Here is a 13224-nt window from a genome sequence, read left to right on the forward strand (position 1 = left end):
TGAATATTGTGTCATATATAAGGAATATGTTTATCAGATAAAAGAGAGGAAATTATTGAGTTGTTATTTTCCAAGTAAGCACAACCTGTTCCATGTACTCATTGATGCTGGCAGCTTCTGGAAAAGTCATATAAGAGCATCTAATGAAAGACCATATATACATGGAAAGACCAAATTAAGGCCACAGACAGAACCTTAACTCTAGCTTTTTTAAACTTTTGTGAGTGGTTGACTTCCTAACCCATACAAAGAGTCTTTTAACCTAATTTTTTTTTGGTGAGTCTATAGTATTACTTAACTCACACTGGGCAGATAATGTAACCTGCAAAAGAGTGATTGAATGAAGTGTATTTTAGAAACTCACAGCTATATAGAGTAACCCTGGTTGTGTCACAACCCACTCTCTTTTCTGTATTATTTTAAATTGTTTAATGCACAAAAATTGCTGAATTTGGTCTTTTCAGATTTTCTTTTGGCACTAATGGACTGAAAGGCATCTTTTGAAGTTCATATTTATAGCAGTTATCTGTTCTTAGTTGTACAGTTCTAAAACCCTGTTAGAAATCCAAAGCTCTTCCTACTTTCTTCAACTCAGCAGACAAGTCTCTTTTATGCACTGAACTTCTTAATGTTACAGAACACCTTCTGACAGTAATGGGTTTTGTACAGCTGCCGTTGTCTTCCTCTTCCTATCTACAGGAACTCTAAAAATCTCTCAATCCTGCAGGCACATTTTAAAAGTTGAATAAAAAGCCAATGTGTAAGTCTTTCAGTCAACTATGAGTGCAATGACCTAAAGGCTCTCGGGTTCATTGAAAATCATTGTCTGGGTTCAATTTTTTTTTTTTTTCCCTTATTATTACTGATGTAAAAGGGATGTCCAGAGCCAGTCTGTCAAGGGTGCTTCTCAGCTTTTCTTCTGAATTGTGTAAAAATCACACTGGAAGCATGTGATGTTTTTTGTCTTGAGGAGCAAGTATGACAGTACAGGTGTATTCACTGTCAGGTAATTCATTGCCTTTGACTAAGAACACCACCTACAAACCCCAAGAGAAATAGAAAATAGATCCAAATGTAAATCTAATGCTTTTAAGAAGCACAATAATTAAATGCTTTTACCTCCTCCTAAATCTATCTCAGAATTATCTGAAAAAGGTACAGTATTCCTGTGAAAATTCAAAAAATTTCAGAGTGAGCACTACTGGTAAAAAAGCAGCATGATGTTAAATGGAAGGATGTGGTAAGAATCACAAGTCATACATTGGTTTTAGAAATAATATTATTAGAATTCATGTAAAATATTTTTAAAAGCTGTTATAACATTAGTAGTGAGGACCAGGAAAGATTTAAAAAAAAAAGATAGAATGTAGGCAAGATGAAATAATGTGATGACAATACTCATTATTAAAAATGTTAGCTTTTTGAAGTCAGTTCTTAACATAGTAAAATAAAAATACTGTGGACTTTATATCAGAAGTCTTAAATGTTTCTTACTAGAAAAGCTTACCTTACCTTACACTCCTGCTCTTTCATTTCTGTAAATAAACAGATGAATGAAGAACAGGGCATGAATTTTAATATCAATAGATATGAATCCTTTTCTCTGACTGTGTACATTCCTCAGATATATGTGTGTGTATATTCCATTATTATGACCAAGATAATATAACTGTAAATATTGACAACCTTTGCATTTGCAAGCCTTGTTTGGGACTGAGATGCTAGTTGGTTCAATGTTGCACTAACATATAAAAATGAAAAACTAAATCCAAAGATATTATGCCAAAAAAAAATTCAAATAGAAGAAGGATTTAAGATTTAGGACTGAAGACTAGCTAAGTAGTGTAATTTTTTTTTTTTTTAAAAAAAGATAACTGATTTATTAATTAAATTTGATAATGAAGAAAATGTTTGTTCTGAATGTTTTTCCATTGGCAATGAGAACTAAAATAAAGGAGTTTGAAAAATGAAAAAGAAAAGAAGAAGCATAGATCAGCATGGATTAAGTCTGAACCCTACTAAATTAACAAAATGAATACCACTAACTTGTGTTTTGGAACATGCACCAGTTAACATAGGCACTAATAAGATTACAATTAAGATGGCCATTATAGATACTAGATAATATTCCGCTGCCATAGGCAAGGATACCTTTCACTAGATCAGGTTGCTCAAAGCCTCATTCAGCCTGGTCTTGAATGCTTCCAGGGATGGTGTCGTGGTTTTGTTTAGTAGGGGGGGGCCTAAGGTGGTAGCTTCTGTAGGAAACTGCTAGAAGTCGCTCCCCTTTGTTCAGGGGACTTGGCCAGGCCTAGGGCGGACCCACTGCTGGCCAAGGCCGAGCCGATTGGTAGCAGAATGTCTCGTGATAACGCCTCTGCGATAACGTATTTAAGAATGGGAAAACAGAAAAAAAAATAGAGAGGAGAGAAGATGTGAAGAAGCTGAGCGGGGGCAGAGGCGCAGAGGGGGAGGCGCAGGCCTCATGGGCCTTGCAGGCCTCACCCTCTGGCCTCTCGCCAGGCAGCCGACTGGGCCTGACTCGGTCCAGCCCAGCTGCAAGAAGTGGAGAGGAGATGAGGAGTGAATAAGATGTAAAAAAGATCCTGAGAGACATCTACCAGCCTGTTGTGAGGAACGGCTGCAGACGCCAAGGTCAGTTCGGAAGGAGGGGGAGGAGTAATGCGGCTCCTGGCCAAGATTCCCCTGCAGCCTGTGGTGACGACCATGGTGGAGCAGGTTGTCCCCCTGCAGCCCATAGAGGTCCACGGAGGAGCAGAGATCCACTTGGAGCCCATGAAGGACCCTGTACCGGGGGAGGTGGATGCCTGAAGGCAGCTGTGGCCCGTGGAGGGCCCGCTGGGACAGCTGTTCTGGAGAGACTGCACCCCGTGGAAGAGATGACCCACGCCGGAGCAGTTCCACAAAGGACTGTGGCCCGTGGGAGGGACCCCACCATGGAGCAGGGGAGGAATGTGAGGAGTTCTTCCCCCGACCATGAAGCAGCGGCGTAAAACAACATATGATGAACTGACTGCAACCCCCATTCCCTCTTCCCCCCTGTGCCGCTCGGGGGGGGGGGGGAAGGTAGTAGAGATAATGTTAAGCTTGGGAAGAGGGAGGGGTGGATGGAGGTTATCTTGTTCTCTGTCTCATTATCCTGCTGTTTGTAGTAATAAATGAATAGTTTTCCCCAAGTCGAGTCTGTTTTGCCCGTGACGGTAACTTTAAGGATTTCTCCCTGTCCTTATCTCAAACCTTGAGCCGTTTTTCCTTATATTTTCTCTCCCTGTTCTCTCAGAGTGTGGGGGGAGTGAGAGAGAGACTGCGTAGTCTGGTCCGATCGGGGCTGAACTACGACAGATGGGGTATCCACAGCTTCTCTGGGCAATCGGTTCCATTGTCTCACCACCCTCACTGTAAAAAAAAAAAAAATCTTTCTTGTATCAAGTCTAAATTTACCTTCTTCTGCTTTAAAACAATTACCTCTTGTCCTATCAAACAGGCCCTGCTAAAGAGTTTATTCCCATCTTTCTTATAAGCCCCCTTGAGGTACTGGAAGACTGCTATAAGGCCTCTGAGGAGCCTTCTCTTCTCCAGGCTGAACAACCCCAACTCTCTCAGCCTTTTCTCATAGGAGAGGTGCTCCAGCCCTCTGATCATCTTCGTGGCCGTCCCCTGGACTCACTCCAACAGGTCCACATCCTTGTTATACTACAGGCTCTGGAGCTGGACACAGTACTCCAGGTGGGGTGTCAAGAGAGTGGAGTAGAGAGGAAGAATCAACTTCCTCGACCTGCTGGCCATGCTTCTTTTGATGCAACCCCAGATATGGCTGGCCTTCTGGGCCACAAGGGCGCATTGCCGTCTCATGTTGACCTTCTCATCCACCAGCACTCCCAAGTCCTTCTCCTCAGGGCTGCTCTCAATCCATTCTCCACCCAGCCTGTACTTGTGCTTGGGATTGCCATGACCCAGGGCAGGACCTTGCACTTGGCCTTGTTGAACTTCATGAGGTTCACACAAGTCTGTTTCTCAAGTTTGTCAAGGTCCCTCTGGATGGCATCCCTCCATCGAGTGTGTTGACCACAACACTGAGCTTGGTGTTGTCAGCAGACTTGCTGAGGGTGCACTCTATCCCACCGTCTATGTTGCCGACAAAGATCTTAAAAAGTGCTGGTCCCGATACTGACCCCTGAGGAACACCACTCATCCCCAGTCTCCACTGTTTCCCTTTTTAAAAATGAGGGTTGTGTTTCCCCTTTTCCAGTCAGTGGGAACTTCAATGGGCTACCACAACTTCTCAAATATGATGGATAGCAGCTTGGCAACTTCATCCACCAGTTCCGTCAGGACCCTTGGATGCATCTCATCTGGTCCCATGGACTTGTGCACCTTCAGGTTCCTTAGATGATCTTGAACCTGATGTTCTGCTACAGAGGGTGGTTCTTTGTTCTCCCTGTTGCTGCTTTTACCTTTTGTGACTTGAGTGATGTGGCTAAAGCCATGGTCAGTGAAGACTGAGGCAAAAAAAAGTCATTGAGCACCTCAGTCTTCTCCATGAACTGAGCAACCACATCTACTGTTTCCTTCTAGAGAGGGCCTACATTCTTCCTGGTCTTCTTTTTATCCCTGATATACCAAAAGAATCTTTGTACATTGCAAACAAATGAAGTAGTTGTGCGAGTTCTTCAGAAACATAATCCTCTATACTTTATTAATCTATGGGGTTTTTTTTTATTTGGAACGTTGCAGGAAGTTTCTCTCCTAATAGTAAAAAAACCTACTTAAATGGGAGATAATGGCTTCTTTCTTTGAAACTTTAGTGCTACATTTCAGGTGACAAAAACATTTGACCAACATGGTGAAATGAATCCACTCTGAAATTAAAGATATTTGTGCAAAGTAATTAACTGCTTAATTTTCATTCAAAACAGTAAAAGCAATTTTAGGAAGGCTATGTCTAAATTGCTAGATAAGTACACTGTGTGTTATGAGCCATAGTCCTGGTCTCATGATCATCCAGATAAAAAAAGTCTCTTATTGTACACCTCCTCTCTCTCCTTTGATCTGTTTTTTTCTTCTGATGTATTTTATGCATTATAAGACACTTTACCTGACTTTATGACTATCATGAAATTTAGAAACAGTCAAGATGAGTACCTGAATTTATACTATAGGAAATGCTCCTTTGTGTCATAGTTCAAATGTAAGTTACATGTTTCTATCCAGCAAATACTTTGCCTGTATGTAAAAGACTGTGTCAAAAATTTGTCTCAACATTGTTGAAACAGCAGGCCACCACCTGAGCAATGGCTTCCCGTTATCTTGCAAGGCAGCTCCTGTTGTCTTGCAAACCTGAATGCAGAGCTGGTTCCGAGAAATCTAGCCCTAGCCTCCGGCATGCGCCCAGAGATGCATACCGCCCGGTAATGGATCACCCGGTAATGGGCATGCATATCGCCCCCAGGTGAGGGGTGCGGCTAGGAAAACCAGCTCTCGAAATACAATGAAAACAACCAACATAAAAAGGGACATTTCTGGACTGAGACAGAGACACTTCTTCTACACTTCGAGACTTCTACACTTCACTACTCTTCACTTCATTCATTCAACGGAATACACATTCGCCGGAATACACATCCCCGGAACCGACATCGAGACGACCAACACCGGACGGATCGTTCCCCCATCGAGTGAACTGAACTGTCAGGACGCTGCAGCTCCGTGGTGGTAGCTATTACGACCGAAACTATTTTCCCTCTTTCCTTCCTTTCTCTTCTTTCTCTTCCATTTACAAACTTCTTGTCGGGTTAACAAAGTTACCTGGCACTTGACTCCGTTTTGAGTCTTAATTCTGTTCCCGAGAATATGAACAAAACCACGCTCCGGTTTGTGAGAGGTCGGTCCAGCCGCCCCTAGCCCCCCAGACTCGTCTGAGGTCGGCTAGAACGCAAGGGGGCCTTCCTCTCATCCGAAATCGGAACGTGACACTGTATCAAACTTCTGTTTAATAAAAATTTTCTGGTAACTTGAAAACAAAAGGTGTTACTAATATGAAATATATAGGAGAGAAACTGTTCAGAAGCTTAAAGGATAAAATGTTTGAGTTCACTGATATATTGATTATACTGAAAATACGTTCACCAGTTTCTAGGGGGAACCAGCAAATGGCAAGCAAAACTAATGGTACAGACAGTCTCTATTTAAACAGTGAAAGAAGAATATCCCTGAGGCAGCATAAATGCAAGTCAAAGGAATTCTTTATATTGGTTTCAACAGAATCTGAAATAGTTTTATAGCTTTATTTTTTTCAAATGCCTTTTTATCATAGATCACTGACTTAGAGTTTTAGTTACTTCTTAATGTAACTTTGATTGTAGTGAAAGTCTTCTCATCACATTATGCTAAACCTACTGGTTTTTTTTTTCTGATTTAATGTATTATTCTAAAATAGTTTCAGCTTTATAGTCAAGCTGTTCAGGTTTCAGCTGACTGTGAGTAAAACAATTTTTTAAACAGATTTTGAAGTGTCCATTAAAATGTCTGCAAAAAATATTTATTTTGACATTATGATCTAAAGATGAGACATTCTATGTAGCATCATCAGTAACTTTTAAGTCAACCAAATGACACATTCTTTTCTTAATGATTCATTCACATCAACATCTTACAGAAACCTTCATGCTCCTCTTTAGCTTAAGAATTAAATGAATCATATGTTTTGCCACATAAGATTTCAGATTTTTATATAAAACAATAATTTATAAATATATATTTCTGGAAAAGGAAAAAAAAAAGTCCTTTTGTGAATATGGCTCAAAGAGGTGCTATTTTGGAGAAGAAAGGCCTTGGTCTTTTCTTACCAAGATGCGCTGATTATAGGAATTACTATAGCAGGAACTACCCGAACCAATGGAGGACAAGCCTTACAAGAAGCAGTGCAAGTGCAGCAGTGACTCGACCTGAGCAGGCTTTGGTGCCCAGTAACTCCACACAACATACCATCTCTTCTCTCCCAGATGGCCACCATAACAGATGGAGCCCAAAGTCATGGACTAAATAAACTCAATGGACATTTTGTGGACAGTTGTGGACATTTTATAGAGGTGGTCCATAGATTAAAGGAATGATAGTTGTGACTATATCAAAGGATAGGAAGGGTGGTTGTTGATAATGAGAATGTATTGGATAGTGTGAGACATGAGTACGACGTAAATGGTATGGAATAAGGGGTGGAGAATGTTCCGGTTTTGGCTGGGGTAGAGTTAATTTTCTTCATATTAGCTATCATGGGACTATGTTTTGGATTTGTGCTGAAAATTATGTTGATAATAGAGGGATGTTTTAGTTACTACTAAGCAGTTCTTACACAGAGTCAAGGCCTTTTCTGCTTCTCACACCACCTCATTAGTGAGTAGGCTAGGGGTATACAAGAAGTTGGGAGGGGACACAGCTGGGACAGATGACCCCAACTGACCAAAGGGATATTCCATACCATATGATGTCATGCTCAGCATATAAAGCTTAGGGAAGAAGAAGGAAGGGGAGGAACTTTCAGAGTTATGGCATTTGTTTTCCCAAGTAACCATTATGCGTGATGTAGCCCTGTTTTCCTGGAGATGGCTGAACATCTGCCTGCCGATGGGAAGTACTTAATTAATTCCTTGCTTTGCTTTGCTTGTGCATGTGACTTTTACTTTATCTATTAAACTGTCTTTATCTCAACCCACAAGTTTTCCCATTTTCACTCTTCCAAGTTTCTCCCCCATCCCATGGGGAGGGAGTGAGCGAGCGGCTGTGTGGTGCTTAGTTGCTGGCTGAGGATAAACCACAGCACAAGATTAAATACAGAAAATCCAAAAAGTTATGTAGACCATTTCCTTCTGTAGTTTATCCCAGTGTTCTGAGTCTTCAGTAATCATCTTACCTGTATAAATTGCAATAAAATCAAAAGAAAAATCTTCTTTCTTCAGAGAAGAAAATGCAAAATTTGTGCAAAAAAAAAAAGTAAAGTCAAGCATTATGACAAAACTATGGTTACTGTTTATAAGAATAAGTAAATGACAGAAATAACAGGAAAAAAGATTTAAGAAGGGAATCTGATACTGAGCAACAATGTTAAAAGCTACAAGTACTTCTTAGAACAGTAGATAAGTGGGAAGAAGTTGATCTTTGAGTAATTCTGCATTGACTATATAATAACAACAAGCCTTGCTACAGATGTTTACTAGAAGGTGAAAATTTCAATTTTGCCTGATACCTAACATTAGTAGGAGTCCAGAACTAAATCTTCAAAGGTGTAAAGAGAGGCAGTGCTAATCTTTAAGTGCCTACCTCTGCTGTACGCTACCGCCTTGTGGAGTCCTCAAAGCCAGACTGGTCCCTTAAGAAACATCTCACAAGAACACACAAAATGGAATGATCAACAAATCAAAACTGTGGGAATACTGAATAAATCAGGAGAGAAAGAAATGTTTAAGAAAAGAGTGGGCTCATGTGCTTAAAAAGGATTACTTGATCAAAACCAGGACATCTCTTGGCTATGAAAAGGAGTGCAGTACAGAGACAGTAGCAGAGCCTGCATTCATATTCCTTCCTAAAGAAACCTGTATCAAGAAGCTATTCTTGGTCACCAAGCCAAGATTTTCCGAGTAAATTGTTCACACTGAGTATCATTCTGTTTAGGTCTTCTCTTAAAGTTTGGTTTTTTTTCTGTTCAAAGAGTTAAAAATCCTCTGAGAATCATGTCTGAGCTTATCAGACTAGCGATTTTACAGTGGGATGCCAAAGCTACGTTTTGCTTGACACAGCACTGTGTCAGTGGTGCTCGGTGGTCCAAAGTCTGAGTGTGCAACGTTGGAAGGTTGTGAAAGCCAATGTCAGTCAAGCCTGAATCATTAAGTAATGAGTCAAAGTGGTTGAAGGAGCAGATAATATTCAAAAACTGCAATAAGATTCAGACTCAAAAGAAGCCAATTGCTTCATCCAAATAGTAGACATGGAATAAGTAGTATATATCATTTTTCAGAATGGAATTTCACTTCAGAATTTAATTTATTTATTTTCAAGATATTGATATGTTTCAAACACACAGATTAGCTATGTTTTCTCAATACTATTGTTATACATTCACACCTTCTACTCCAGCTCACTTAACTTGAAGATATTTCAGCTTCAGAAAGTATTTTTTCCTCATTTCTGTTTTTTACTTCACCTTTATTTTGAAAAATAATATTGACTAATATTATTGACTAATATTATCCAAGTTTTGCATTAGCATTCAGAATACTGGTATAAATGTTACTCTGCATTTATACGGAAAAAACATCTCCTTCCTAAATCAGTTAAAAACTGGTGAGAATCAGTAACTTAGCAGTAACACAAACATGCGTAAGTAATCTTTTTTTTTACAGCATGGAATGTGAGACAATGGAAACAACAGAAGCAACAGTCATACAATTCAGCTTTGAATGTTCGATTTATTTAGAGATTTGGGATTGGCTGAAACAGTTACCTCTTAATTAAAGAAAAAAAATATTCACCAGTTAATAAATGTAAGGCTATAGAGTCAGTATAAGCAATGGAGACCAATTACCAGTAACATATTAATTATGGTGTGTTGTGGTTTTGTTTGGTGAGGGGGGGGCCTAAGGTGGTAGCTTCTGCAGGAAACTGCTAGAAGTCGCTCCCCTTTGTTCAGTGGACTCGGCCAGGCCTAGGGCGTACCCGCTGCTGGCCAAGGCCGAGCCGATTGGTAGCAGAAAGTTCTGTGATAATGCCTCTGCGATAACATATTTAAGAAGGGGAAAAACAGAAAAAAAAGAGGGAAGAGAAGATATGAAGAAGCCGAGCGGGGACAGAGACGCAGAGGGGGAGGCGCAGGCCTCATGGGCCTTGCAGGCCTCACCCTCTGGCCTCTTGCCAGGCGGCCAACTGGGCCTGAGTCGGCCCGGCCCAGTTGCAAGAAGTGGAGAGGAGATGAGCCGGATGATGTAAAGAGATTCTGAGAGGCGTCTGCCGGCCTATTCTGAAGAACTATTCTTGTAAGAGGAATGGCTGCAGATGCCAAGGTCAGTTCAGAAGGAGGGGGAGGACTAATGTGGCTCCTGGCCAAGATTCCCCTGCAGCCTGTGGTGAGGACCATGGTGGAGCAGGTTGTCTGCCTGCAGCCCATGGAGGTCCACAGAGGAGCAGAGATCCACTTGGAGCCCATGGAGGACGCCGCATTGGGGCAGGTGGATGCCTGAAGGTGGCTGTGGCCCATGGAGGGCCCTCTGGGACAGCCGTTCTGGAGAGACTGCACTCCGTGGAAGAGATGACCCACGCAGGAGCAGTTTGAAGAAGGACTGTGGCATATGGGTGGGACCCCATGATGGAGCAGGGGAGGAATGTGAGGAGTTCTTCCCCTGACCATGAAGCAGCGGCATATAACAATGCCTGATGAACTGACCACAACCGCCATTCCCTCTTCCCCCCTGTGCCGCTCGGGGCGGGGGGAGGTAGTAGAGATAATGTTAAGCTTGGGAATGGGGAGGGGTGGAGGGAGGTTATCTTGTTCTCTGTCTCATTATCCTGCTGTTTGTAGTAATAAATGAATTGTTTTCCCCAAGTCGAGTCTGTTTTGCCCATAACAGTAACTTTAAGGATTTTCTCCCTGTCCTTATCTCAAACCTCAAGCTGTTTTTCCTTATATTATGTCTCCCTATTCTCTCAGAGGTTGTGGGGAGTGAGAGAGAGACTGCATAGTCTGGTCCCGATTTGGGCTGAACTACGACATGGTGAGACTCACTTATTTTTGTTACATATAAATAAGAACACATTTACTCTGTTGTAAAAAGTTAAGTGAACAGACCTTTTTTTTTTTTTTTTTTTTTTTTTTTGTAGTTAATATATCCTCTTCCCTTCAAAAAGACTGGATTCTTTTGGAATAGCTTTCCTTTCAGTGAAAGAGTAATACTATCTTATTATGAAAACACGACTATTTAGTAACTTCAGTTATTTTCTTTTACGTCAACTTTTTTCAATATATATCCTCTGAACTTAAATGTCAGATTACTTGTCTTGGATTGCATGAGCACCCTCAGAAACCCACTATAGCCTCCTCAACTCAGCTGTTAACTTGAGAAGTTGGTAGAACTGAGAACTGATCCAAGACTGTGGTTGATCTGCTCAGGCTTATGCAGGAGTAAACCCAAGTTCCTTTGAAATTCTTAATTATGAGAAGGCCTGCTTCCTAGATGTTGACATGAAAGAGTGGGTTACTCCATCATATGCTGTTATTGAAGTATTGCTTCTGGCTTTGTCAATAGATGATGATTAAAAAACCAAAACAAAACTAAACAAAAAACTCTGGCTTTAGACTATGTTATACTACATTAAAATCTATATTGTAAATATGCAATAGTATTTTTCCCCTATGTAAGTGTTATGGCTTGGATTTATATAATATTTGTTTTGTAACATGGTCAAAATAAAAAAAAAAATTCTAAATCACAAAATCACAAAATGATTGAGGTTGGAAGGGATTCTGGACATCATTTGATCCAACCACCCTACTGAAGCAGGGCCACCTAGATCCGGTTGTTTAGGAACATGACTAGATGGTTTTTTTAATATCTCCAATGAGGGAGACTTCACAACCTCTCTGGAAAACCTGTGCCAGTGCTCAGTCACTCTCGTAGTGAAAAAGTGTTTCCTAAGGTTCAGATGGACCACCCTGTGTTTCAGTTTGTGCCCATTGCCTCTTGTCCTGTCACTGGACTCCATCTTCTTTACACTCTTCCTTCAATAATTTATACACACTAATAAGATCCCTCCTGAGCTTTCTCTTCCTCTGGCTAAACAGTCTCAACTCTCTCAGCCTCTCCTTGTATGACAGATGTTCCAGTATGATAGATGTTCTAGTCCCTTAACCATTTTCATGGCTTTTCTCTAACCTCTCTCTAGTATGTCTATGTGTTTCTTATACTGGGAAGCCCAGACCTGGACGTATCACTCCAGATGTCGTATCACCAGTGCTGAGTAGAGAGGAAGGATCATCTCCTGTGATTTGGTGGCTTTGTTTTCCTAATGCAACCCAGAAGGCTGTTGGCCACCTTTGCCACAAGGGTGCATTGCTGGCTCATTGTCAGTTTATTGTCCACCAGGACCCCCAATCCTCTGCCAAGCTGCTTTCCAGCCTGTTGACCTCCCAGCCTTTAGTGACATGTAAAGTAATTCCTCCAGAGGTGCAAGGTTGTGCATTTCCCTTTGTTGAAATTATTAAGATTCCTCTCGACCCAGTTCTCCAGTTCATCGAGGTTCCTCTGAATGGCAGCACAATCATCTTGTTAAGGGATGTCAGAAGTAGCCACCACCTCCAGCAGCTCCAGGCCCAGGACTTCCTCCTGGAGGAAGGAAGCTGGAGCCCTGCTTGGTGTATCTAGACCCCCAGGTCTCAAACAGAGCTACTGCCTTCCTATTTGCAGGTTCAACCAGTAGTGAAGATGAACATGTATCCCAGACACATGAATGCACAGGTGCACATACACACACACACACAGAGAGGACTGTCTACATACTGAACTCCCATAAAGAGTCATTATGGACAGAAAAGTTCCCTTCCCCCTCTTTGGCTGAAGGTCACTAGTGCAGGCACACAGGAGACACCGTTCAGGTTAACAAGCACATGCACATTCACAGATCTCTTAAGCACGAGCACACACATCTCTCTGCACAGCACCCCTGTCTGGATCACAGGGCCTCTTAAAAACCATACATGTCCCCTACCTGCCAACTGGTCCATGTTGGTGCTCTCTGCAAACACACAGCACTCACACACTTGTCCCACATGCACTCTACATTTGCAAGTCCCCCAAGAATAACAACATGGAACCTTGCCTGTCTGATCTCATGCTAAACCCAGGCTGCCCCATTACTTACCAACTGGTCCAGATTGAAGTTTGCTAACAGATAGACATGCACAACTCATCCACACAAGGTGTGGAGAAGACACAGACAGTCACCTCCTATCAGCCAGCACCAGGCACATTAGCTGTGACCCACAGTCCTTCTCCACTTGCTGACACTGAGCCCCTCACTGGCCTCGCTCACCCTGGTCCCTCCCAGTAGCTGAACCTGAGACTCTCACTCACTCTAGCAGCTGACATTACAGTCTGGGTGCACCTACGTGCCTCGTCTCCAGTAGCTGTCACTCAATCCACTCACACTGGACTCGCAGTA

This window comes from Chlamydotis macqueenii, chromosome 1, assembly GCF_036417535.1.
Source record: "Chlamydotis macqueenii isolate bChlMac1 chromosome 1, bChlMac1.mat, whole genome shotgun sequence".
NCBI classification, from domain to species: domain Eukaryota; kingdom Metazoa; phylum Chordata; class Aves; order Otidiformes; family Otididae; genus Chlamydotis; species Chlamydotis macqueenii.